At 44.6% G+C, this 24,632-nt stretch overlaps 1 protein-coding gene and 3 non-coding genes across 7 annotated transcripts in view; 1 reads left to right on the forward strand and 3 right to left on the reverse strand.

Annotated features, from left to right (window-relative positions):
* The window catches only part of LOC130690727 (gamete and mating-type specific protein A-like), an 86,542-nt gene that overhangs the window by 10,381 nt on the left and 51,529 nt on the right, over positions 1 to 24,632 (reverse strand). The gene's annotated exons all lie outside the window — the stretch shown is intronic.
* Trnac-gca (transfer RNA cysteine (anticodon GCA)) lies at positions 745 to 816 on the forward strand. Its single transcript has one exon. It is a non-coding gene; the product is annotated as a tRNA-Cys (tRNA).
* Trnal-uaa (transfer RNA leucine (anticodon UAA)) lies at positions 2,494 to 2,576 on the reverse strand. The gene has a single exon. It is a non-coding gene; the product is annotated as a tRNA-Leu (tRNA).
* Positions 15,515 to 15,586, reverse strand: Trnac-gca (transfer RNA cysteine (anticodon GCA)). The gene has a single exon. It is a non-coding gene; the product is annotated as a tRNA-Cys (tRNA).

Consider the following 24,632-nt stretch of genomic DNA (forward strand, 5'->3'; position numbering starts at 1 on the left):
TTCGCACTGATCTTACAAAAACCTTGAGTCTTTTACAAGCCTTAGGTTTTTTGATTAATTTGGAAAAATCAGTAGTCGTCCCCACCCAAATAATTGAGTACTTAGGTATGATGGTTGATTCTGTGAAAATGTCATACGCGCTGCCCGGTATCAAGGTGCGGGAGGTGAAAAGACTATGTGAGGACGCATTGGGCGCCAAACAGCTAGCCTTACGCAAGGTGGTTTCCATTTTAGGAAATTTCACGTGGGCTATTCCAACCATTCCTTTTGCACAGTCTCACTATAGACGCATGCAGCGCTTTTATCTATTAGAATCCACGAAGGCGAACGGTGATCTCAGTAGCAAATGCAAGTTGTCGTCTGAGGCGGAAGCCGACTTAAAATGGTGGATGGCGAATTTGGAACTAACAAATGGGAAGGTATTCTTTCCACGAAAAGCCGATATTGAAATATGTTCGGACGCTTCACTATCTGGGTGGGGGCTGTATTAATTTACAAGACTTAGCATCAAATCAGATTAACTTGCCACTTTGGAACAAATACTCTCTATTTTAATACTGTATACTAAAGCGAAAGAGAAAGATGACTGAATAATTAAAGCGTACAGGAAACTCCAATGCCATAAAAGATAAGTTAACCTGACCATCGCAATGTTGCCTGTCGAATGCTCATAAAATAACGAAATTTGTTATTTATTTTTAATTTTCTAACAGGAATTTATTTGTTTGACCATTGTTGTGTAATGGGGGTATAGCTCAGTGGTAGAGCATACGACTGCAGATCGTAATGTCCTCAGTTCAAACCTGGGTGCCCCCTTGAAACTTAAGAGGCATTGGTATCATTTATTAGATTGAGTTTAGAAAGGGCATGCAATTATTTCGAGATATTTGGATATAAATTAGTTAAATAATCATCCTAAGCTAAATCAATTGAAAATGCGCGCACTGAAGGAGAAAGACGATTTCCTTGTTTAATAAGATATTCGATTACTGTCGTATCGATGTAGTTTGTTTTAATTTACATGACCAAGCATCAAATCAGATTAACTTTCCATCTTATAACAAAAACTCTTTATTGTAATCTAGGAAATGTCATCCAATCATGCAGTAGATGGCTTCATACTACCAGCCAACGACATCACTCCAACGTAGCCCTGTCTTAGTTGTGTATCCGGAAAAAGGCAGAGATCCCCTTTTCGTGTCGGTAGGACAAGAGCCTATGAAGTCAGACAACAAATTCATTCAGACGTATGTGGCCCTATGCACGTACAGACAAGAAGTGGTTTGCGTTTCTTTAAAATTTTCAGTGATGAATTCAGTGGATGGATTCAGTATCGCGATTTTTTTCGAAAATTCGGTACCACGATACCGATACTTCTTCAAAGTATCGCTTCCCATCCTAGTTGAAGGTTAAATATTTGTTGCATCGTTAACTAAATATATTGTTGGTGAAAAGTCCCAGGAAACGGGATTCGAAGGCTTTTGTAAGACATGAGTTCCAAAACAAAGATTGGTTCAAACATGATGTTAAGTATATTATTCAAACAATAAAATGGTATTTCATTTTAGGTTTCAGCAGGGCATTCAGAAGGGCTGTTACTTCGGCGACGACTGTTCTTAAGACTCGACGGTGACTAGCCGATTCCCTATGCCAAATTTCATGGTACAGGATTGCAGGATTTTCTTCGCACTCTCCCAAATGCGGTCTATGTGGGTGAGAAAAATGTCATTCGATTTTGTAACAAACAACCTGTATTTTTCCGTATAGTTTGGTCATTTCCTACAAGGCCTGGCGAAGTTTTTGCCGGCTGTGACCAAGTTGGTCCCATTATCGGTTGGTCTTTGGTAAAACAGAGAAGCAAAGGAGAAATTCTTGAATCCTGAATCCGCCGAGAAGTATGGCGTACCTTTGGCGATACTCAGTCCCGACTGTATGTGGTAATCTCTATACCATAGTGTATACAGTAACCTTAGTGTGCAGGTAACATATCGCTGAAACTATGAGTTCTATTTCAAACTATTTCAATATTTGGGGATGAACCTGCCAATTCAGTTGGTATTTTATTAGACACCAGGAACGACCCGTTAGCGGTGGAACGGACCACCTTAAGGATTTTTTGCCGCACCGTCATATGCAATAAAGGTGGGATAAAAAAACATTGAAGATCAAACTATTTTCAGGTTCAGGATTTCATAAGACTAATAACGTAATGAATGTGTATGGCACAAGGGGCTATTTAAAAAATAACAAATGCAATTAAATAATTTGCGGTAACTCAAGCATGCACCTTCAACCATACTTGGTGGACATCTTGCAGCAAGTATTTTGCATATCCAACTGCAATCCGATAAGATAGATTCGTATAATGAATAGTACATATTCCTGGAACCCAGCTGACTTCCAATCGCCCTCCCAGCTCACTCCGAAGAATGAACCGACTACGAAAGAAAATAATTCTGCTATCATTTGCTATTTTCTTGACTGTGTCTTTGTTACCAGGTGTGAGGATCGAACTCACGTCTCTATACAGAGACCAGAACTTAAGTCTGGCGCCTTAACCACTCGGCCAACCTGGTGGTATATAACCTTATTTCACTTAATTGGAGTCCCATCTTAAAATTCCAATCGTCCAATGAAACACTAAAAAAACGAACAGACTACGATAGAAGAGAAGATTGCTGTTGTTGCTGACTCTCGTGCAAAGTGGCAACAGAGAGAGATGAAAGGATGATGGATGAGGATGAATGAAATGACGGAGATATAAAAAAGGAATGCTTTATTGCTGGACTAGGATATGAACATAAATACCGCACGCTTGATTTAAAGAAAGAAAACGGAGGGGACAAAACTGAGTCTGAATTTGGACAAGGCTGGACAAACTGTCTGGCAAAACGAGACAAATAACTTAGACTACCGTCTGGGTTTGACAAAAGGAGACGGAGACAAAATGACTGTCTGGGTCGGCTAACAAAGTAATACTACCCCTTTCCATAGAAAAGGGTAAAGAGCTCAACTAAAATGGGCACTCAAATACTACGTAGGCCCGTGCCCCCTACAGCCCTGCCCGCGAGGGCAGCACCGTAGGTGACAGCGGGACCCACTGTGACAACAAGTGGATAAACAAAGGGTGAAAATAACAAAAAAAAAACTTCTGCTGCGATGGATCCGGCTGGTCTCAGTGGCTGGGCAGATCTTTATAAGTCTTCTTTGTGCCGCAGAGAATCTGATGATGGTCACGGGTGTGACACAATTCGCACTGACGAGGGTGGGAGCAATCTAGGAGTCTCGTGTGCCCAGCCACGGCCGTCGGCACAAAGCAGCCGAAGCACCAACGTTGCTGGAATAAGACCTCCAGCCGATCTTGGTTTGTGAGGGGCATGAACTTCTCACATTCATAAATCTGCTTCTTGCATGGCCTCGTACCCGAGACATGTGATTTTAAAAAGCACAAGATGTTGGGGGTTTGCGGCGGGACGATGTACGTAGGACGTTCTGGGATGGCGGCCGGCATGGTTACCAAAACCTCGGTCGCCTTCTCTCGATCCTTACGCAGGAGAGACCCGACGTACTTGCTTAGCAGGGTCTCTCTCTCCATCTTGAAGTGAACGTGGACGTCAACGAGATTTTGCTGCATCTGGCTGAGCTCTTCGTCGCTACGAAGAATCACTTTCACACGCAAAGACTTTGTCCACGAGTTCCTTTTTTGCCTTTTCCAAGCCTTCCATTGTCTCGTTGATGTTGGCCATACACTCTTGTTCACGTTCTCTACTGACTTTCAGTTTGTCGTTTACTGATGCGGGTGATAGAGACGGATATTCTGCCATTTTCACGTTGGACGTAGGGTTCTCACGCGTTGCACTTAAACGAAGTTAGGTCGACTGAATGCCGTCTGCTAACATAATAGGTTATACAGTTTCCAATTTTTCAGTGTTACTAAACAGCAAGCGAACTGACTTTTGCCCTTTGCCCTATATTTGAACTTGAATATAGGTGGCGTTGAGGGCAAAAGGACTCCTCCACCAGAGTTTAGGTTGCGATTTTCCTACGTTGTTTACAATTGAGTGTTGACATTTTGATTTTACTTGTTACGGTTACAATTTTAGTTTTACACGGGGAGCTACTAATTGTAACTCCAGTACAGACAGTATTTACATTTACGATACTGAATTTGAACGTTTACGCTGTGGAAGATTCTTTTTTTTCTTCTTTTGCGTAAACTTATTGTTCCTTTGCTGAAACCATGATACATAATTTTGCCACCGGCCGAATACATGGTTTTGGGTGGTTGCTGAGCTTGACTTTTACGACTCGAACGACATTATCTGTAGCTGGGAATAATTCCCAACACTTTGTCCATCGGCCACTGCCCACGTAAAGTATTTGGTTCAACTGCAAGCACTAAATCTCCCACGGCGACGTTAGGTCTGTTTTCTTGCCATTTTCTCCTTTCTGTTAGGTGTGGAACGTATTCACGTAGCCATCTATCCCAAAAATGTTGGAGGATAGCTTGACTTTGCAGAAACTGCTTGTTGATTACGTTCAAGTCTTCTACGTCGGCCAATTGAAGAGGCAAGTATGGCCGAGCTCCACCGTATAGAAAGTGATTTGGCGTTAACGGATCCGGGTCTTCTGGGTCCATACTAAGATGTGTTAACGGCCGAGCGTTTAGTAAAGCTGCTACTTCAGTGATTACGGTTCGTAGCACTTGATCCGTAACTAGGCAATTGCCGATGCTGGTCTTCATTGTCCGCTTGCAGGATTGTACAATCCTTTCCCAAACACTACCGAAATGGGGTCCATGGGGTGGAGAGAAGTGCCAGTCTATTTCTTGACAAGCCATTACTGTTTGAAGTTCTTGGTGTTTGGTAACAAGTTCTTCTAGGGCTTGTCGCAACTCGTGCTCGGCGGCGACAAAGTTTGTCCCATTGCCGCTGTAGACGACCTTCGGTTTTCCACGTAGGCTAACAAAACGGGAGAAGCAGAGTAAGAACTCCTCCATACTGAGCCCGTTGGCCATTTACAGGTGAACTGCTCGGGTGGTGAAGCACGTGAATAGGCTGACCCAGCGTTTTTCATGCCTTCGTCCTCGTCCACCAACTCGTACCGTCAAAGGCCAGAAGTAGTCGATCCCTGTGTACGTGAATGGAGGCAGATGGGGTGTTAGCCGATGTATTGGTAGTGAAGCCATCAACGGAGGATTAGGTTTCGCCGACGTCCGCTTGCAAGGCCAACAGTTGTTGATGACAGATTTTACCACTTTGCGTCCGGAAAGTATCCAAAAGCTTGAACGTAAGTCTGTCAGCAATCTTTCGGTCTTGACGTGCATGTGTCTAACGTGGTGATCCCAAATTATCCTTTTCGTCAAAAGTTGAGATGCTGGTAGAAGTATGGGGTGCTTTGTTGCATAGTCGATCGGTGCTTGAAGTATACGTCCGCCAATTCGCATCTGTCCAGCTTCATCCAAGAAGGGCTTGAAGGTGTGAAGTTTTGATCTGAGTGGTAATTCCAGATTCTGCGAAGGGCGTAGAATTCTTCAGCGAAAGCCAATTCTTGCGCGCGCACGATGCATTTCGTCAACGATGTTACCATTTCTTCTACAGTTAGCTCGCCGACAATTGGTTTTTCATCACGTAGTTTTGCTCTAGCGTTGTTGACAAATCATTTACTCCAGGCCAGCACTCGTTGAAGTCTCAACAGACTGGAAAAACGTGCGACGCATCGGTCGATGACATGATTCTCATCTTCCATCTTGACTGCTAAGACGCGAATCACGTTTACATCCCGTTCTTCTGGCTCCGTAATCTCTTCCCAAGTGTACCACTCTGAGGGGTCTAGGTTCTGGAACGAAGGTCCTCGATGGAAGTAGACCAATTCGTTGACGTCCTTTGGGTCGATACCTCTACTGCAGAGGTCCGCTGGGTTTGAATCTCCGGCAACATGACGCCATTGTCGACGAGCCGTGTTTCGGAGTATTTTTCCAATGCGGTAGTTGACGAAGAATTCAAACCGACAAGATTTGGAATGGATCCACAGCAACACAGTTTGTGAATCCGAGTGGAAATTTTATTCGGCCCAGATCGATTTCTAGTTCACTGCAAATCGTGAGGGCGATGTTGAGACCTTCCACGGCAGCTTGTAGCTCCAAACGTGGAATCGTGAGACCTTTCACCGGCGTGAGTCCAGGCGTCCGGCATCTCGGCATGTAACGACTCCAAATTTTCCAGATGGCCGTACCAGCAATAGAAACGTTGACTCAATGTTTCCGGTACGACGTCAGCCGATCCGTTCTTCGTTGGTCCAGATGCCTTGGAGTAAAAATCTGAAGGCTAGAGATGTCTGGTCTTCTTCCGAGGACTTTCTGGAATTGGTGGAACATTTTCTCAATATCCGCTCCGACTGGTACAAGGTTACGGCGGAAGCGGATGAGCACACCAAGCAGGCTAACGAGTAAATTAGGGCCCCGAAGCAGGTTTTGATTAATCGATGTGCCACCAAACTCAGCAGCTCCATCGAATACGACCCAAACTTTGGTCGATTAGTTGGAAGGGCTCACGACCCCGTGTTGTTGTAGATACCACGTCTTGTTTGTCTCCTTCTGGGCTTCCTGGGTCGTTAAGAGTCGGGCATGTTTTAAGCCGATGTACTCCTTGACCACTGCATCGTACCGTTGGGCAAACTCCGCGTCTCGATGAAAACGTCGTTCGAGGGCGTAGAGTCTCTTCAATGCAGATGCCCGATGGTTTGGGAGATTTACGTCGTCGGCTTTCCACATTAAGCCGACTTGGTACTGGTTACCAATAGGTTTTACGGTAGACTCGAGGATGCATTTTCCACGTAGGTCATCCTCAGATAGAACGGGTGGTTCTATTTCTCCTTCGTTGGCCTCAAGTTGCCAGAACTTCTTCACCAGCTCATTTAGGTCTTCGGGACGTTCCACGGTGCCCAGATGAGCGATGAACGGGCGTCCGTTTTGTGGCGGGCTCGTTTGTCCGCCCAAACACCAGCCAAACGGCGTCTTGAAGGCGATGGGCCCAGTCGTTCCAGCCGGCGGCTTGATGGAAGCTACATGATCATGGGCCTCTGTGACGTCGATTCCTATCAGCACGGTCACGTCCTCTTCTTGAACGGTCGGGACGGCAATACCACGTAGGTGCGTCCATGACTCCAACTGTCGAGGGTCGATCGGTGAATTCGGCGTCACCTTCAAATTGTCGACGGCGTAAGCGTGTTTAACTTCAAACTGGCTATTACCATCACGAGATGTTAGGATGAAGTTTACTACGGAAGCCGTAACGTTAGGCGTGTCTCCGTCATACGAGACAACGTTGATGCATTTCGATGGCCCAACGAGTCCCAACTTCTTTGCTAAGTCGCTCCGAATCAGCGTGGTGTCGCTTCCGGTATCCAGGAAACCGAAAGTGTCGCCCCCCTTTTGCCAGCTCCAACACGAACCGGTACGATCTTGAAACGTACACGTCGTTTTACTGTTTCCAAATGGGTCAAGGTCCCAAGGAATGCCGTCGAAAGTGGCGCTGATGGAGCAGTTGGATCAGCTAGCCTCTTCAATGGGGTGAATTCGGATCCATGAAGCAAGGTGTGGTGGCGGCTTCCAGTACAATCAGCGATATTACAGCTGACGTCCCTGGGACACTCCTTGCGTTCATGTTTACCCGTAAGACATAACCGACATCTTCCGGACTTAAATACTTTCTCAGCCCTTTTCGTGGGCGTGAGAGACATGAAGACGGTGCAGGTTGAAAGATGGTGGTTCCTACCGTTCCATACAAAGCATTTCCACCGTTCCGTCTTCTCGGCTTGCATCTTCCCCGATGTTGATCGGCTCCTTGGAGGCATGGTTGCTGAAGATGTTGACGCCGCTACTTTCGAACCTTCCATCGTCGATACGTGTCCAATGGTCGACATGTGTGGGAAGCTGGGTCTCTTGACGGGCTTCCTTTCGTCGAACTTTACACCTTTGGACGTCGACGTAGGTAAAGACTCGAATACATTTTTCCATGTTGCTTGCTCATGGATTTTAACGTTACGCAGTTGTCTAAGTCTAGAACGTTCAGTTCTACTCCTGTCTTTTTACGTTTCTCGTTCCACTTATCTTTGAGGTAGGACGTCAATTTTGCTTCAAGGGCCATCAAAGTTGTGCGGCTGTACAGCTCGTGGATGTACTTCGACTATGAGAGCGTAGCTACTGCTCCATGAAGACAGTTTGCGAAGGTCTTGAGGCTGGCAGCATCTAGGCTCTTCAATGGCGGGACCTGTAAAAGGTCGTCGAGGTACGTCTGATCCATAATTTCCGTACGACCGTACACCGCATCCAAACGTTCCCACACCACGGAGTACATCGTTCCATCGGTAAGACATTCACCGATTTCGTTTCGTACATCTTCGGCTAGTAGCTCCTCCAACAAAAAAAGAAGTACCGGAGAATCTTCATACTCTTCATACAAGGCCTGGAATTTGGCCTTGAATCGCGCGTAGCTCTTCGGGTTAACGTCGAACGGCTGGATCTTGAAGTTTGGAGGTTGTAGACGGCTGCAACAGCTGCTGTGAGGACGATGACTATGGGTATGAGAACGTTCAGAGTGCTCATCTCCGTCGTGATCCATACGGTTGCAACTGGACGTCATCGTGGCCATCGTCCCTTGCCGTGGGTCTCGTAGAGGTGCATCGGCGTCGAACAATCTTCTGTGATGTCGTACTGCATCTTCCATCGTTCGGAGGGGTGACAGGGTAGAAACGTCTTGACGAGTTGGTAAGAATGGTGATCGCCCAGGAGGTCATTGATCTTGAATCGTTCGTGGTTGAACTTTCATGACGTCTACTTCCGTTCGAAGGTCTTCGATTTTAGCGTTTAACTCCACCATGACTGCATCAATTTTTTTATCTAACCCGTCCAACGTGTGGTATGCTTCTCTGATTAGCGCGTTGTTGGTCGCTATGTCTTGGGACGTGACTCTTGAACCATCAATGAGCTTACTCAGCTGTTCGCTCATGCTCCTTAACGCCTTGTTGAGCGTTTCTGTGATGGAGGTTGTGTTTGCCTCCATCTGAGCCCTTGCTGTTTCCAACTTCACCTCCAGCTTCAGCATCTGTGCTTCAGTCTCCAACTCCCCTTGGGTTAATTGTTGGAGAAGGCTGGCTGGTTTAACGTTGGTACGCCTCTTTCCAGATAATGTGGTACTACATGTGATGTCTGAAGCTGATGTCCCGATCGAGCTGACGGACTGATTTGAGGAAGTGGCGTTGCGACTTGCGAATTTGATAACTTCAACGTGGTCTGTTTCGAAGTCTGATTCCCACTTGTCACATGCTTGACGTTGCTGCTCAGTGAGGTCGGATATACTTTCTGTATATTGGTTGTAAATTGCTTTGACTTCGTCGTAAATACGAATCAATTCGTCACGCCATGCTGCTACTTGCAATTTCTTCAATCTGATGGCTCCCATCTTGTGGTCTTCCACAGCCTTTCTGAGTTGTGTCAATAACTTCGTGTGGGCCGCCTTTCTCTTCCCACGTTTCTTCTTGAGATCGTTTTCGGGAAGTGTGGGCCGTTCACTCTTCTGCCGTTCAGGTTTCGATGCGTCTACCATTGGGTTAGGGCCGTGTTCCCAAATGTGGCCAATTTCCATATTTTCGGCTTTGGGTACAACAACTTTGGGTACAACAAAGTGGCTACCTGTTCTCTGAATGCTATGTAAAAGCACAGGTACAAAGGATGATTGCAACCAATGTAGTGTTTGCGATTCGTGGATCCATAAGGCCTTTTTCTTTATAATTCATATTATTATTTTTTTGAGGTTTTCCTACAAACATTCTTTGCGATTCCATAATATCACACAAAGTGTGATTAAAAAACCAATAATGGAAAATAATAAATATTTGCCGCATTAAGAATCAATTATTCAATCCTTTGGTTCCCATTCCAACATCTTACGACAGAGCCACTGCCATCGTAATTTTTATGAATGATACAATTCGCCATTACCGATTACATGAATATTGTCGCTTAGCATGAATATTGCATACATGGAAGTTATGCAACATCCATGTAGAGGAAGCTTACACAAGTCTGTCATTCTGTGTCATGGAATATGTAAGAGTATCTCACAAAATGAAACAGTTATGCAAAGCAATCTGTTCATATTCTACAATTTGAGTTGAACCATTAATCTTCGGGTTGACAATCCAAAGTCCTACGACTATACCACTGCTTACATATTGAAACAATAAAATATAATACTTAGTACTTAATATTTAGTACGTGGCGTGCTGTCCCAAATTAGCGTCATGGGAGCTAATGTAAAGAAATATAAGAATTGCTATCCCCCATTAGATAAATATTGATCACAAAATATTCAACAGCCATATAGAGAAAACTTCAAAGAATCTATTGGTTCTAATGTTTTTGGTATTGTTTTAGTGTAAGGTATCTTTAGCGATTTAAAAATATCTCATAAAAAAGGGGATAGTTCAAAAATTTGGAAAAAGAAATTATAGTGCCCAGACAGTATGGAACCATTCTCCTATAGCTTGGCAATCCAATTTCTTTCGAGTATGCCATCTCGAACGACACAAAGTTGAAAAGCCTAATATGTCATATAGTATGTAGTCTGCTGTCCCAAATTGGCGTCTTGAGACCTTATGAAAAAAACATAAAAATTTGCAATTACGGATTAGATGCATATTTTCGTATGATTTTCATAAAACATTCAATAGCCATGTAGAGAAAACTTAACTGAATCTATTGTTCCTAATATTGTTGATATTGTAGTAGTGATTTAGAAATACCTCACCAAAAAGGGAAAAATGAGGGAATGAGGAAAACGAAACTTGAAAATAGCGCCTTGACAGTATAGAACCATTATCGTTTACGGTGGCAATCGTACGTCTTACAACTATGCCATGGTTGAGGAAATATTGTTAAAAAGCATAACATGTCTTGTTGTATGTAGTTTACTGTCCCAAATTAGCGTCACGGAAGCTTGTGTAGAAAAAATAAGAATTACAATCCCCCATTAGATAAATATTTTCACGTGATTTTCATAAAATATTCAACAGCCATGTAGAGGTAACTTAAACCAATCTATTGATATCAGTATTGATGATATTGCTTTAGTTTAAGGTGTTCTTAGTGATTTCAAAATATCTCATCAAATAAGAAAAAATTCAAAAATAAGGAAATTGAAGTATATGTATAGTACCCATACGGTATAGAACCGTTAGCCTTTTGGTTGTCAAATCAACATCTTACGATTATGCTATGGTAAAAGAAAAATAATTAAAAGCATAAAGTGTGCATTTCAGTATGTAGAATGCTGTCCTAAATTAGCATCACGGGAGCTTATTTAAAAAATAAAAAACTGCAATCACCGATTAGATGCATATTTTCACATGATTTTCATAAAAATATTCAATAGCCATGTAGAGAAAACTTAACTGAATCTATTGTTCCTAATATTGTTGATATTGCAGTAGTGATTTAGAAATACCTCACCAAAAAGGGAAAAATGAGGATAAAAACATTTAAAAATAGTTCCTTGACAGCATAGAACCATTACTTTTTAGGATGGTAATCAATAATAAAATGGTTAACAAAATTCATTTGATAAGCATAACATGCCTTTTTGTAATTAGTCTACTGTCCCTAATGCGGGTTTCTCGAAAATTTCAATCACATTTATTTTTTTGTTTTTTACCGAACCTATGGTCTGTTGGCTACTTAAAGAGCGAAGTGTTTAATACGATCCTAAAAATCAATACTTTATGTTTTTGGGGTGAGTTTCGATCACAAGTTACCAAACCTGAAAAATTGATGTTTCGTTTTGACAGCTCATTGTTTTGGATATTGAAACATACATTTTGCTATATTTTTTATTGCACCTTCTTCGGTGTTTTAAGCTATTCGATTCAAAACACAATCGAACGAATAAATTACTTTTGAAAAATAAGACTAATCAGATTAACATAAATGTCCAATGGTTTTTGTCCGAAATTAACAGATCGGCTTTACACACATTCCCCATAAGAAAGAGTGTTAACCCAAACGCTGTCCCAATTCGCTCTCTTACCCTATCTAATTATACTGATACGCATTTATTATTTTTTTTTTAGTTTTTGGTTTTATTAGTTTTTTTCTTTTTGTTTTCTGTTGTTTGCGTAGAAAATAAACTGAGCGGTAAGGTGGAGAAAGTTTTCAGATCTTTCAGGACATGATAGCTACCCTTAGTTTTTTTATCTTTAGATGAACGAATCCGTCCGACATTCGCTGGTAAAAATATAATGTGAATAATCATAATATAACGCTAAATTCTCATAGTGAACACTCTTTGATTAATTCATTCGCGCTGTGTTTCTTACCATGCTCTATAAGACAAATGATTTCCGTTGGTAAACTTTTTCAAATAACGTTTTAACTGGGCAACCCATTCATTGGAGGTGGGACCATAAGCTAGGAAACATCGTTAACCACAAGGATTATATTGGCTGAAGATAGAACCATGCCACGTCGAAAAATCGTTAAATGAATTTTATTTCCTGGTAGATTTAGGAATAAATCAATTTGAAAAAGGTAAGAAACAATCATGAAAATAGCAAATGACAGCAATCTTCTGTACTACCTTAGTCTGTTCATTTTTTTGTGTGTCTCAGTGGGCAATTGGAATTCTAAGCTAGGATTCCAATTAAGTAAAATAGTATTAGTGAACACAAGGTTCACCGTGTTGTTATGGCGCCAGACTTAATTTCTGTCTCTGTATACGGACGTAAGTTCGATCCTCATACCTGGTAACCATAAGTTTGCTACAATAGACGAGTAACGCTAAATTGCATCTATATCCTGGTAAATTCGATTTCTGTTATTAAAATCTGTCGCAACCATGTGCTGATAATACTTTACACAATTATTTGATTGCTAAAGATATATTAATTGATTAGTCTAGATGTTAAGGCACCAGACTTAAGTTTTCGTTTCTTTATAGATACGTAAGTTGGATTTTCACACGTTGATCTTAAATGTATTGTTTAACGGTTGTGTACAACTGGAAAGAAAGAAAATTTCTTTGTAGCAGCTATTACTGCTACTGTTACTGATATTTTAGTGTACCAGGTTGGCCGAGTGGTTATGGCGCCAGACTTAAGTTCTGGTCTTTGTATAGAGCCGTGAGTTCGTTCAACACGCCTGGTAACCACTAGTTTGTAGTCACGAGAATGGTAAATGACTGCTGTCACCTACGGTGCTGCCCTCGCGGGCAGGGCTGTAGGGGGCACGGGCCTACGTAGTATTTGAGTGCCCATTTTAGTTGAGCTCTTTACCCTTTTCTATGGAAAGGGGTAGTATTACTTTGTTAGCCGACCCAGACAGTCATTTTGTCTCCGTCTCCTTTTGTCAAACCCAGACGGTAGTCTAAGTTATTTGTCTCGTTTTGCCAGACAGTTTGTCCAGCCTTGTCCAAATTCAGACTCAGTTTTGTCCCCTCCGTTTTCTTTCTTTAAATCAAGCGTGCGGTATTTATGTTCATTTCCTAGTCCAGCAATAAAGCATTCCTTTTTTATATCCCCGTCATTTCATTCATCCTCATCCATCATCCTTTCATCTCTCTCTGTTGCTACTTTGCACGAGAGTCAGCAACAACAGCAATCTTCTCTTCTATCGTAGTCTGTTCGTTTTTTTTAGTGTTTCATTGGACGATTGGAATTTTAAGATGGGACTCCAATTAAGTGAAATAGTGTTTTATAACAGCAGGTTGGCCGAGTGGTGGCGCCAGACTTAAGTTCTGGTCTCTTTATAGAGACGTGAGTTCGATCCTCAGACCTGGTAACAAAGAGTTCACAGTCAAGAAAATAGCAAATGACAGCAAAATTCTTTTCTTTCGTAGTCGGTTCATTCTTCGGAGTGAGCTGGGAGGGCGATTGGAAGTCAGCTGGGTTCCAGGAATATGTACTATTCATTGTACGAATCTATCTTATCGGATTGCAGGCTGGATATGCAAAATACTTGCTACAAGATGTCCACCAAGTATGGTTGAAGGTGCATGCTTGAGTTACCGCAAATTATTTAATTGCATTTGTTATTTTTTAAATAGCCTCTTGTGCCATACACATTCTTTACGTTATTAGTCTAATGAAATCCTGAACCTGAAAATAGTTTGATCTTCAATGTTTTTTTATCCCACCTTTATTGCATATGACGGTGCGGCAAAAAATCCTTAAGGTGTTCCGTTCCACCGCTAACGGGTCGTTCCTGGTGTCTAATAAAATACCAACTCAATTGGCAGGTTCATCCCCAAACATTGAAATAGTTTGAAATAGAACTCATAGTTTCAGCGATATGTTACCTGCAAACTAAGGTTACTGTATACACTATGGTATAGAGATTACCACATACAGTCGGGACTGAGTATCGCCAAAGGTACGCCATACTTCTCGACGGATTCAGGGTGCAAGAATTTCTCCTTTGCTTCTCTGTTTTACCAAAGACCAACCGATAATGGGACCAACTTGGTCACAGCCGGCAAAAACTTCGCCAGGCCTTGTAGGAAATGACCAAACTATACGGAAAAATACAGGGTGTTTGTTACAAAATCGAATGACATTTTTCTCACCCACATAGACCGCATTTGGGAGAGTGCGAAGAAAATCCTGCAATCCTGTACCATGAAATTTGGCATAGGGAATCGGCTAGTCACCGTCGAGTCTTAAGAACAGTCGTCGCCGAAGTAACAGCCCTTCTGAATGCCCTGCTGAAACCTAAAATGAAATACCATTTTATTGTTTGAATAATATACTTAACATATTGTTTGAACCAATCTTTGTTTTGGAACTCAATGTCTTACAAAAGCCTTCGAATCCCGTTTCCTGGGACTTTTCACCAACAATATATTTAGTTTCCGATGCAACAAATATTTAACCTTCAACTAGGATGGGAAGCGATACTTTGAAGAAGTATCGGTATCGTGGTACCGAATTTTCGAAAAAAAATCGCGATACTGAATCCATCCACTGAATTCATCACTGAAAATTTTAAAGAAACGCAAACCACTTCTTGTCTGTACGTGCATAGGGCCACATACGTCTGAATGAATTTGTTGTCTGACTTCATAGGCTCTTGTCCTACCGACACGAAAAGGGGATCTCTGCCTTTTTCCGGATACACAACTAAGACAGGGCTACGTTGGAGTGATGTCGTTGGCTGGTAGTATGAAGCCATCTACTGCATGATTGGATGACATTTCCTAGATTACAATAAAGAGTTTTTGTTATAAGATGGAAAGTTAATCTGATTTGATGCTTGGTCATGTAAATTAAAACAAACTACATCGATACGACAGTAATCAAATATATTATTAAACAAGGAAATCGTCTTTCTCCTTCAGTGCGCGCATTTTCAATTGATTTAGCTTAGGATGATTATTTAACTAATTTATATCCAAATATCTCGAAATAATTGCATGCCCTTTCTAAACTCAATCTAATAAATGATACCAATGCCTCTTAAGTTTCAAGGGGGCACCCAGGTTTGAACTGAGGACATTTTGATCTGCAGTCGAATGCTCTACCACTGAGCTATACCCCCATTACACAACGTTAGTCAAAAAAATAAATTCCTGTTAGAAAATTAAAAATATATAACAAATTTCGTTATTTTATGAGCATTCGACAGGCAACATTGCGATGGTCAGGTTAACTTATCTTTTATGGCATTGGAGTTTCCTGTACGCTTTAATTATTCAGTCATCTTTCTCTTTCGCTTTAGTATACAGTATTAGAATAGAGAGTATTTGTTCCAAAGTGGCAAGTTAATCTGATTTGATGCTAAGTCTTGTAAATTAAAATAAACAACATCCACACGACAGTAATTGAATTTCTTGTTAAACAAGGAAATCGTTCCCCATTTAAAGTAAATAATTCTCCTTCAGCGTGCGCATTTTCAATTGACTTCGCTTAGGATGATTACTTAACTAATTTATATCCAAATATCTCGGAATAATTGCATGCCCTTTCAAATCTCAATCAATGAAATGATACCAATGCCTCTTATGTTTCACGTGGGCACCTATGTTTGAACTGGGGACATTTCGATCTGCAGTCGAATGCTCTACCACTGAGCTATACCCCTATTACACAACAATGGTCAGAAAAAAAAATTACTGTTACAAAATTAAAAATAAATAACAAATTTCGTTATTTGATGAGGATTCGACAGGCAGCATTGCGATGGTCAGTTTAACTGATCTTTTATGGCATTGGCGGTTCCTGTTCGCTTTAATTATTCAGTCATCTTTCTCTTTCGCGTTAGTAAGCAGTATTAGAATAGAGAGTATTTGTTCCAAAATGACAAGTTAATCTGATTTGATTCTGAGTCTTGTAAATTAAAATAAACAACATCCACACGGCAGTAATTGAATTTCTTGTTAAACAAAGAAATCGTTTCTCATTTAAAGGAAGTTATTCTCCTTCAGTGTTCGCATTTTAAATTATAGTCGCTTAAGATGATTATTTAACAAATTTATATCTAAATATCTCGAAATAATTGTATGTCTTTCTATACTCATACCATGAAACTTGCATGCAACTTGCAATAATCGCGCCCCAGTCACGTCTGACGCGACTGGGGGATTAAAGCACACAAATAACACTCAATACTGACGATGGTCAGGTTAGTAACTTAAACTCTAATATTCTGGTCACTTGATGGGTGGTGCATAGTTAGGGTGGTTAGGATCCGGCAGCCAGTCACGTCGGCTGCCCGGATATGAAAAGAGCACTAATCAGGAAAGCTAAGAAGAATAAGAGGCGTTGAGGGTACTTACGCGGAGGGTACTTACGCGCAAGTCATGGTGCTAGATGTGGAAGGTGGCGTTGGAAGGGGCGGTGAGCGGCGTCTCGGCTGAGGACTTGTAGCAGCAACGTGGAAAACACGGAAATTGGCACTTCGTTACTAGTGTATTGGATCTTCAACAGTTCGGAGTTACACAAAGTAAAACAAAGACTTGGCTGCACAACTATGCGGTTGAGAGGCTAAGCTAGAACTGACCCTTAAGCACAGCTCCGGCGAGGGTTTTTATACCACGCTTTAGCTTGATGACGCCAACTCAGCGTGGGAACGCTAAGTTGCGTGGGGTCATCGAAACGGAACCAGAGTGTTACGTGAGAAACGAGGTCAGCTGATTTATGCCCTGTCGATGACCCCCCATTATGCGTCAAAAGGGTAATTTAAAAACGAAACAAGAGACAAAATAGTCAATGGGGGAAGGCAGAGGGGGTAGCAACAACAAAGAGCGATAAATCACATCATCTAACTACTTATTGAACTTAACGTTTATGGGGGTCCTTACATTATATAGCTTAAAGTTTATTGAGAGTCCTTACATGACTCCCCTCCTCGGAAGATTGCGTCTCGCAATCGGATCTGTTTGGTAGTCATCTGGCACCTAAGGTCGGTTCCACGATTCGCCATCTCTCGCCGGTGTGGATGTTCGCGGTCCCGAGTCCTCCATGTTGCTCCACGGATCGGTTCTTAAATCCTCCCAACTGGTGGTTGCCCAGCCGTTGCCGTGCTTCCTTTGGGAGGGGAGCAGGTATTGTCGCTCGATATAACGTGCTGCTGCGAAATTCTCTTCGTCGGAGTTCAGCGAATAATGGCTGCTGATGACGCTAACATCATGTTTCTCGCCACGTATCCTAGCACTACTGTCGTTTAACGTCGCAAAGTCTAGACCTCTTTCTTCTACATCGCTGGTTGGCGTCAGACTGTACGGCGATTCCTGGCGATTGACGGCTGCACCTTCGGCTAAGTGTAGAATGACGGTCGAAGTGCCTGAAGAGAAGGAGTTTTCCGCCCAAAATACATCTTCCGGGGGTAGTGAGGCCTCGTCTGTAGTGTCGTTATCGTACATGACCTCGTCGTCATGAGAATAGTCCGCACAGTAGAGAATTTCCTCTTCGTCTTCGTAGTGAGTCGTGGCGTGCTGCGTGTCGTTGTCGTTGGAAGGATAATCGGCGCAGTAGAGGATGTCTTCGTCGTCTTCGTCAGTGACCCACCAGGCGGCGTGACCGTCCCTGCTGTGGCTTCTTGGGTCCGAGGTTATGGCCGACGGGGTTGGGGTCCTAAGGTAGAGTTAGGTAGGGTTACAGTATGTTGGCGGGGGGTTGGAGACATGGCATCGGGGAGGTATTAAGCCATTCTACGGTATTAAGTCAGGTTTACGATCAACTAGTGCTATTGCCTTAAGGGCCTACGATGCTAACATGATATTGACATTGACATGACATTGGCTAGTTTTTAGGGGCTGGACAGGAGGGCGGCTGCTTCTCTTCGTTGTGCAAGGCGAAGGGGGTATGCGGATGGTTGTGCGAAGTATTGTTGATTTGATGTGGGTCTTGGTGCGCCATTCGGTCCCGTCGACGATGTGGGAGGCAGGTTGACGATGGTCACCGGGGCGCTCGGTGGTGGTGCAGAAGCAGCTGGGGGTCCCATCTCAATGTCTCGATGAATGGATTGTGGCGGTGTTAACCAGCTGCAGGGGTTGAAGTACCTACAGCATGGGAGTCCTAGAAACGAACCCAATCCACAAAACCAGAAGGCTAAGGCAATTGCCATTCCTACTCCTGATAGAATTCCGAAGCTCCGGAGCCAGGATCCAAGTCTTTCCATGAAGGAGATGTCCCCTGCTTGGCTTGGGTGGATGAGTATGGTGTCTGTATGTCGTTCTTCCGACATTTCGGTGACGTATCCGAGCTGGATGTATGCCAAGATGTCGGCCATGATTTTGGAGGTACTCAATGGGTGCGATGTTATGGTGGGGTGTAACTGCATTATCATGCCTAGAGAATTGTCAATCTCTAGTGGCGTTGCGTCGATTAGGCGTCGGCCGTGCATGGCCAAGCTGGAATTCACGGGCGTCCAAGTGTTATTCCTGAAAGCGTGGGCCTTGCCGTTAAAGTTGACGAAGTTCGCGTGCCAGTAGCACTCGGAGTACTTCGTGAGCTCCCATCCTTCTATGCTGATCGTACTGTTCCCGGCCTTAGGTTGGGCGCCGCAAGGCGTGAAGACAGTTTCGAAGGTGACGTTTTGCGGGGAACACTGTAGCACGGACACGGAGGTTCCTATTGTTACCAGTTTGGTGCAGAGTGGGAGATCAAGATGTGTGGCTGCTAGCCAGCTGTCGTATTGGGCTGTTGTCGTGGCGGCATGATAGGCTGCCCTGCGGCTTCCGCATTGCAGGTTACGTATCTCTCGAGCTAGGTGATTGGAGATTTCCATCGCGAAGTCTCTAATATATTGGGTGTGGCTTGCATACAAGATCTCTGCCTGCGCTAATGACGGTACCGCCTCGCTCGATTGGTTGGCTATTATTTCGGTCTTTTCTTCCATCTTGGGGCTCTCTCGTACTGCGATGACGACTTTGTCCCTGCCCAGGACAGGGTGAAGCGTAAACAGGGTCTGGTTATCGCAGGCGGAGCGGTTCTCCATTGAGTATATGAAGTCTAGTTGTTTTGCTGGGTCACGTACGCGAAAAATGGTGTCGTTATCCGTTGTGTATTTAACGCCGAGTCCGCGCCCTATCATCTTTAGTTCGCATGGTTTCGCTTCTTTCCATGAGTCTTCCCATACGAGGGTAACCAGGTTGTGCTGGAGGGAGCCGCTGGCTGCTCCAGGAGCATCTCCGAGTGGGGAACTGATAGTGCAGTTTGGGCACTCCGCTTGTAGGGTTACTTCTTCGAGACGGCAGTTGGTCATTTTTTCCGTAGTGGTCTGTAACCAACTCGTCTCTACGAACGGGTAGCCCTCAAGAGCAAAAGCGTTTGGGCCGACGATGTCCATGGCTTTTCCTCGGCACTGTCGCGAATCTCTCATCCGTCGGCATGTCGCTGCGTCCACTTCGATGGGTTTGCGGCTGTGTGACACTTGGTTCCACTGCAGGAAGTCTTTGTACACCGTTGTGGTCACTTCCCACATGCTGCATGTGTGTCCGGCGAACCGTTTGACTTCCGCGTTGTCGCAGTTGAATACGGTTACATTGAAAGCAGCCGCGAGGGTAAGGGATGAAAGGGCGAGTAAAGTCATCATAAAAATCTAAGGGGTACAAGACATGACAGGGTTTTTTGAGAACAATAATAACGTGAAATTCCTATTCTACACAAAAATGGCAATAAAACAAGGGTACGATTGGCTTTCTGCGCAAAACTAGGGTGCTACGTCTTACTACTCTAATGTTAAAGTAATTGTTATTATTCAAAGAGGGGCGGGGGTCTAAGGACGTTTCGGGGTCGGAGACCAGGGTGACGTTCGAGCAAGGGTGGTATGGCGGGGATGAGTGGGGTAGAAGAGTCAAGGTTTGTTGATGGGGGTATAATCTTGTGGACTGGGATTTCTTCTCCGGCTATTTCTATCGGCTGAGACCATCCGTGGAAGTCTATGAGGTCCGTTTCGTCGAGGTCGAGGTGTTCCTCCAGGGTAACTGGGGCTGGAAGTTCCAACTCGCCGGGGAGGTTAGTAGTCCAGGTCTGTCGGCGAGGGTCTGCGTGTTCGACGGTCGGCTCTTCTTTCCAGATCATGGACTCGTACAGCGGCTTGATTCGGTTTACGTGGACTCGCTGTGTTTGTTTGCCTGGGCACTCTTGGACTTCTACAGTCTGGTTGCTGTGCACCTTGATTACCCGGTATGGTCCCGCAAACCGTGGGATAAGTTCTTGCTGGTACCGGCCATCGGAGTCCTAACGTCGATGAGGACCTTGTCCCCTACTTTGAAGTCGTATTCCCTAGCACGTTTATCGTACTGGGCTCGCTGCTGTTCCCTGGCTTGGGCTAGATTGTCTTTAACTAAAAGGAAGGCTTCATGCAGACGTTGCATGATTTGGCTTTTATAATCCGAAGGTGTGATTATATTTGTTGTCGGTGCCCGTAGAAATTGGTCGATGGGCATCGTAGGGTCGCGACCATGGTTTAGAAAGTACGATGTTTCTAAGGTAGAGGAGTGCACCGAATTTCTGTAGGCGAATCCTACTGGTCCCAGCATCTCCTCCCACTTCGGGAACCCTTGGTCCATGTATTTCCGTAGCATTTCCACGACCGTCTTGTTAAACCTTTCCGTGAGCCCGTTGGTCTGGGGATTGTAGGCAGTTGTCTTCAGTTGCTTGATTTGTAGGTTGTTGCACAATGATGAGAAGAGCTCGGATGTGAAATTCGACCCGCGGTCGGTGATTATCGCCCTTGGGGGTCCGTGATATAAAATGACGTTATCCATTTGGGCTTTACAGGTTGTCAGGGCAGTTTGGTCTGGGAGCGGAACGACTTCCACCCATTTTGTGAGATAGTCGGTTATGACAAGGATGTGGTTGTTTCCTTGCAGAGAGTGAGGTTGAATGGGTCCTAAGAAGTCCATTCCCAGTACCTCAAATGGTCTTGACGCGAGATCCAACGGGTTCAAAAAGGCTCGTAAATTAGATCGTCGTTGGAGGGCACAGGGTGCACAGGCCAGACAATACTCTTTGACGTCAGAGAGCATCGTCGGCCAGTAATACTTGTCCCGCAGCCGTAGGACGGTCCTTTGATAGGCTAAGTGGCCGGAGATTGGGGAGTCGTGGTACTCTTGTAGCAGGGGTTTTCTTAGGTTAAGGGGTACTACTACTTGTTGTTGGGCGAAGGGCCTCCTCTTCTTTGATGTTGGTTCGTTCCGGCGGAACAGCACTCCGTTGGAGATCGAGTATAGGTCGATTTCCTTCACCCAGATCTCCATGTTGTTTTCTTCGCTGAGGGTACCATCTTCTAGGTACTTCCTGATATCGTTGCAGAGAGCGTCTTTTCGTTGCTCGTTCAGCATAGTATCGTCGGTTTTCGGGTAGGTCTGAACCGCGTTGACGGGAATTCGCGATAGAAAGTCGGCGTTCTCGTGCACTCTGCCGGGGCGGTACTTAATGGAGTACTTGAGGTTCGCCAGCATGATGGCCCATCGTCTGAGTCGGCCGGTTTCGTCCTTGAACGTTTGCAGCCATTGTAGTGGTCGGTGGTCACTGATAATGACGAATGGCTCATCTTGTAGGTAGTGGCGGAAACGTTTTATCCCAAAAATTACGGCCGCAGCTTCTTTTTCAATTGTCGAGTAGTTCGCTTCGGCTTTGTTCAAGTGTCGACTTGCGTAAGCGATCGGCCGATCCTTTCCTTCATGCATCTGGGACAGGACGGCGCCGAGCCCGTAGTCGCTGGCATCGGTATAGATCATGAATTCTTTCGTAAAGTCTGGGTATGCAAGGATGGGTTCCGATGTCAGACAGTTTTTGAGGAACTCGAAGGCCTTCTCTTCTTCTGTACCCCACACTATTTTGTCTTGCGGTTTTGCTTTTGTCTGAGATAGTAGTGGGTGGGCTATAGTAGAGAATCCTTTGATGAAACGACGATAATACGAGGCCAGCCCTAAAAATGACCGCATTGCTTCTACTTTAGCTGGGTCTGGCGCCACTCCGTCTGCTGAAATGACGTGACCCAAGTATTGTACTGACTTCGCCAGGAACTTACACTTCGAAAGTTTTATCCTGAGGTTAGCTTTCTCCAGCAGTGCGAACACCTTGCCCAAGTTCTTCATGTGTTCTTCGTGGGTTTTCGAAAACACGATTATGTCGTCTAGGTAAACGAGGCAGGTCTTTCCGATTTCTTCCTGCAGAACGAAGTTCATTAGCCTTGGAATGTCCCAGGGGCGTTGGTGAGGCCGAACGCGAGGCGGTTCCACTCGTACAGGTTGTTCTCCACGATGAAGGCGGTCTTTTCCTTAGACGCTTCTTCCATATCGATCTGCCAGTAGCCGGAGGCTAAATCCAGAGTGGAAAAGCATTTCTGGCCGTGTAGAAGGTCTAACACGTCGTCGATTCTTGGCAGGGGGAAGGAATCTTTCTTTGTTACTGCATTCAGTTTTCGGTAGTCTATGCATAGCCGGTCATCCCCTGTTTTCTTCTTCACAAGTACGATTGGGGCGGCCCACGGAGAGAGTGAGGGTCGTATGATACCGTTTTCCAGCAATTCCTCGATGATCTTTTTTGAGACTTCTTTTTGTCGGGGTGATGCTCGGTATGGCCTTTGGCGGATGGGCCCTTGTCCTTGTGTGTCGATTACGTGTTTTACTAGCCCTGTATTACCTAGATCGCTAGTTTTGAATGCGAAGATGTGCTGGTTCGCCAAGAGCAGGTTGCGCAGACTGTCCTTGACGTCTTCGGCGACATCTGGTAGGGCGGCTTCTAGTACAGCAGGCTGGAAGGTAGGGGCTTCGGTGGAACAAGAAGCTATGTAGGTACGTGGTTTAACAGTCACGTGCCCTAAGGTGGTGTAGCGAGGCAGGTTGATGGTGCGGTTGGTCTCGTTGACTAATACGATACGAAACAATCCGTTTTTCAGCGGTGTCGAGACGAAAGGATCCAATCGGAGTCCAGGGGCGCGTCTTTAACGAAGAAACAGGCATTGTCGAGAGATAGCTTGAAGTCACTATTCTCGCTCTCCACCACGCATGCGGATGATGGAGGTACTCTAATTCGATGAGCCGCCATCATGGTCGGTTTGTCCTCGGTCTGGAGTTGATCAGACTCCTTCGCACGATAGACGCGCTTCTCACGACCATCGATCATGAACTCATGTTCATAAAGAGCGTCTAAACCTAGAACGCAATCTTCCATGATTCCCTGAACGATGATGAACTCTTGCCGGAAGGGTTCACGGGGCTTCTCGTCCGCGACGAGAAGGTTTAATACTACTGTTCCCTGGCTTGTCAGGGGCCTGTTGTTTATGTCAAAGAGGTCGACGGCTACCTCCTTTGAATGTTCCAGATTAATTCCTTGCTTCAGGAGTTTGTTGAAGAGTGTACTGCTGACGAGACTCTTTCCTGCTCCGCTATCCACTAGTGCTCGGAATGAGCAGTCTCCTACGTTCAGATTAAGTCTTGGGGTGGCTGGGGTGTCGGATACTGACTTGACGAATTTTTGGGGCTTAGGGTATCCACCGAGGGGCTCAACATGCTGATCGGTGGCGTCTAGTTTTCCGCCTTTGACCGCAGAATGCCCGGTCGAGCTGAGGGCGCTTCTGCCGTATGCGATGGTGGTGGGGGTGGAGGGTTTTTGATAATGGGGCAGAAGCTGTGGCGATGCCCAATTTCGTTGCAACGGCTGCATTTGTCGTTTCGCTGTAGGTATCTGGCGATGCAATTCTCCGTTGTATGACCTCCGTACGTGTTGTGAAACTCACACAACACCGCTGTCCTCCTGAAAGCTTCGGGCTGCGATGCGATGGGGTCTCGTGATTTGGCTGTTTGTTGTTGTTGTGTCAACTGGCGTTGCAAATTGCTCAATCGATGCTGTAACTCTATATTCTGGTCGGAGGCGTTTCTTTCAATTTTCGTGTTAAGCTTTTCTAGAGCCTCCAATACTCCTGCCAGCTCGGTGTTACGGTTGCTTGGAATGTTAGGGGACGCATACGCAGCCTGGATGCGTACCCTCGCTTGGCCTTCTTCAATCGCCATTGCTGCTAACTCTGCTTTATCGATTAATGTTTCGAAAGAATGAAACTCCTTGTGTTTCAGCCTGGGCTGGAGGTCGTATTGGAGACCTTCGATAAACCTGTCCATCATCATTTGCTCTCG

This window comes from Daphnia carinata, chromosome 9, assembly GCF_022539665.2.
Source record: "Daphnia carinata strain CSIRO-1 chromosome 9, CSIRO_AGI_Dcar_HiC_V3, whole genome shotgun sequence".
Lineage (NCBI taxonomy): Eukaryota > Metazoa > Arthropoda > Branchiopoda > Diplostraca > Daphniidae > Daphnia > Daphnia carinata.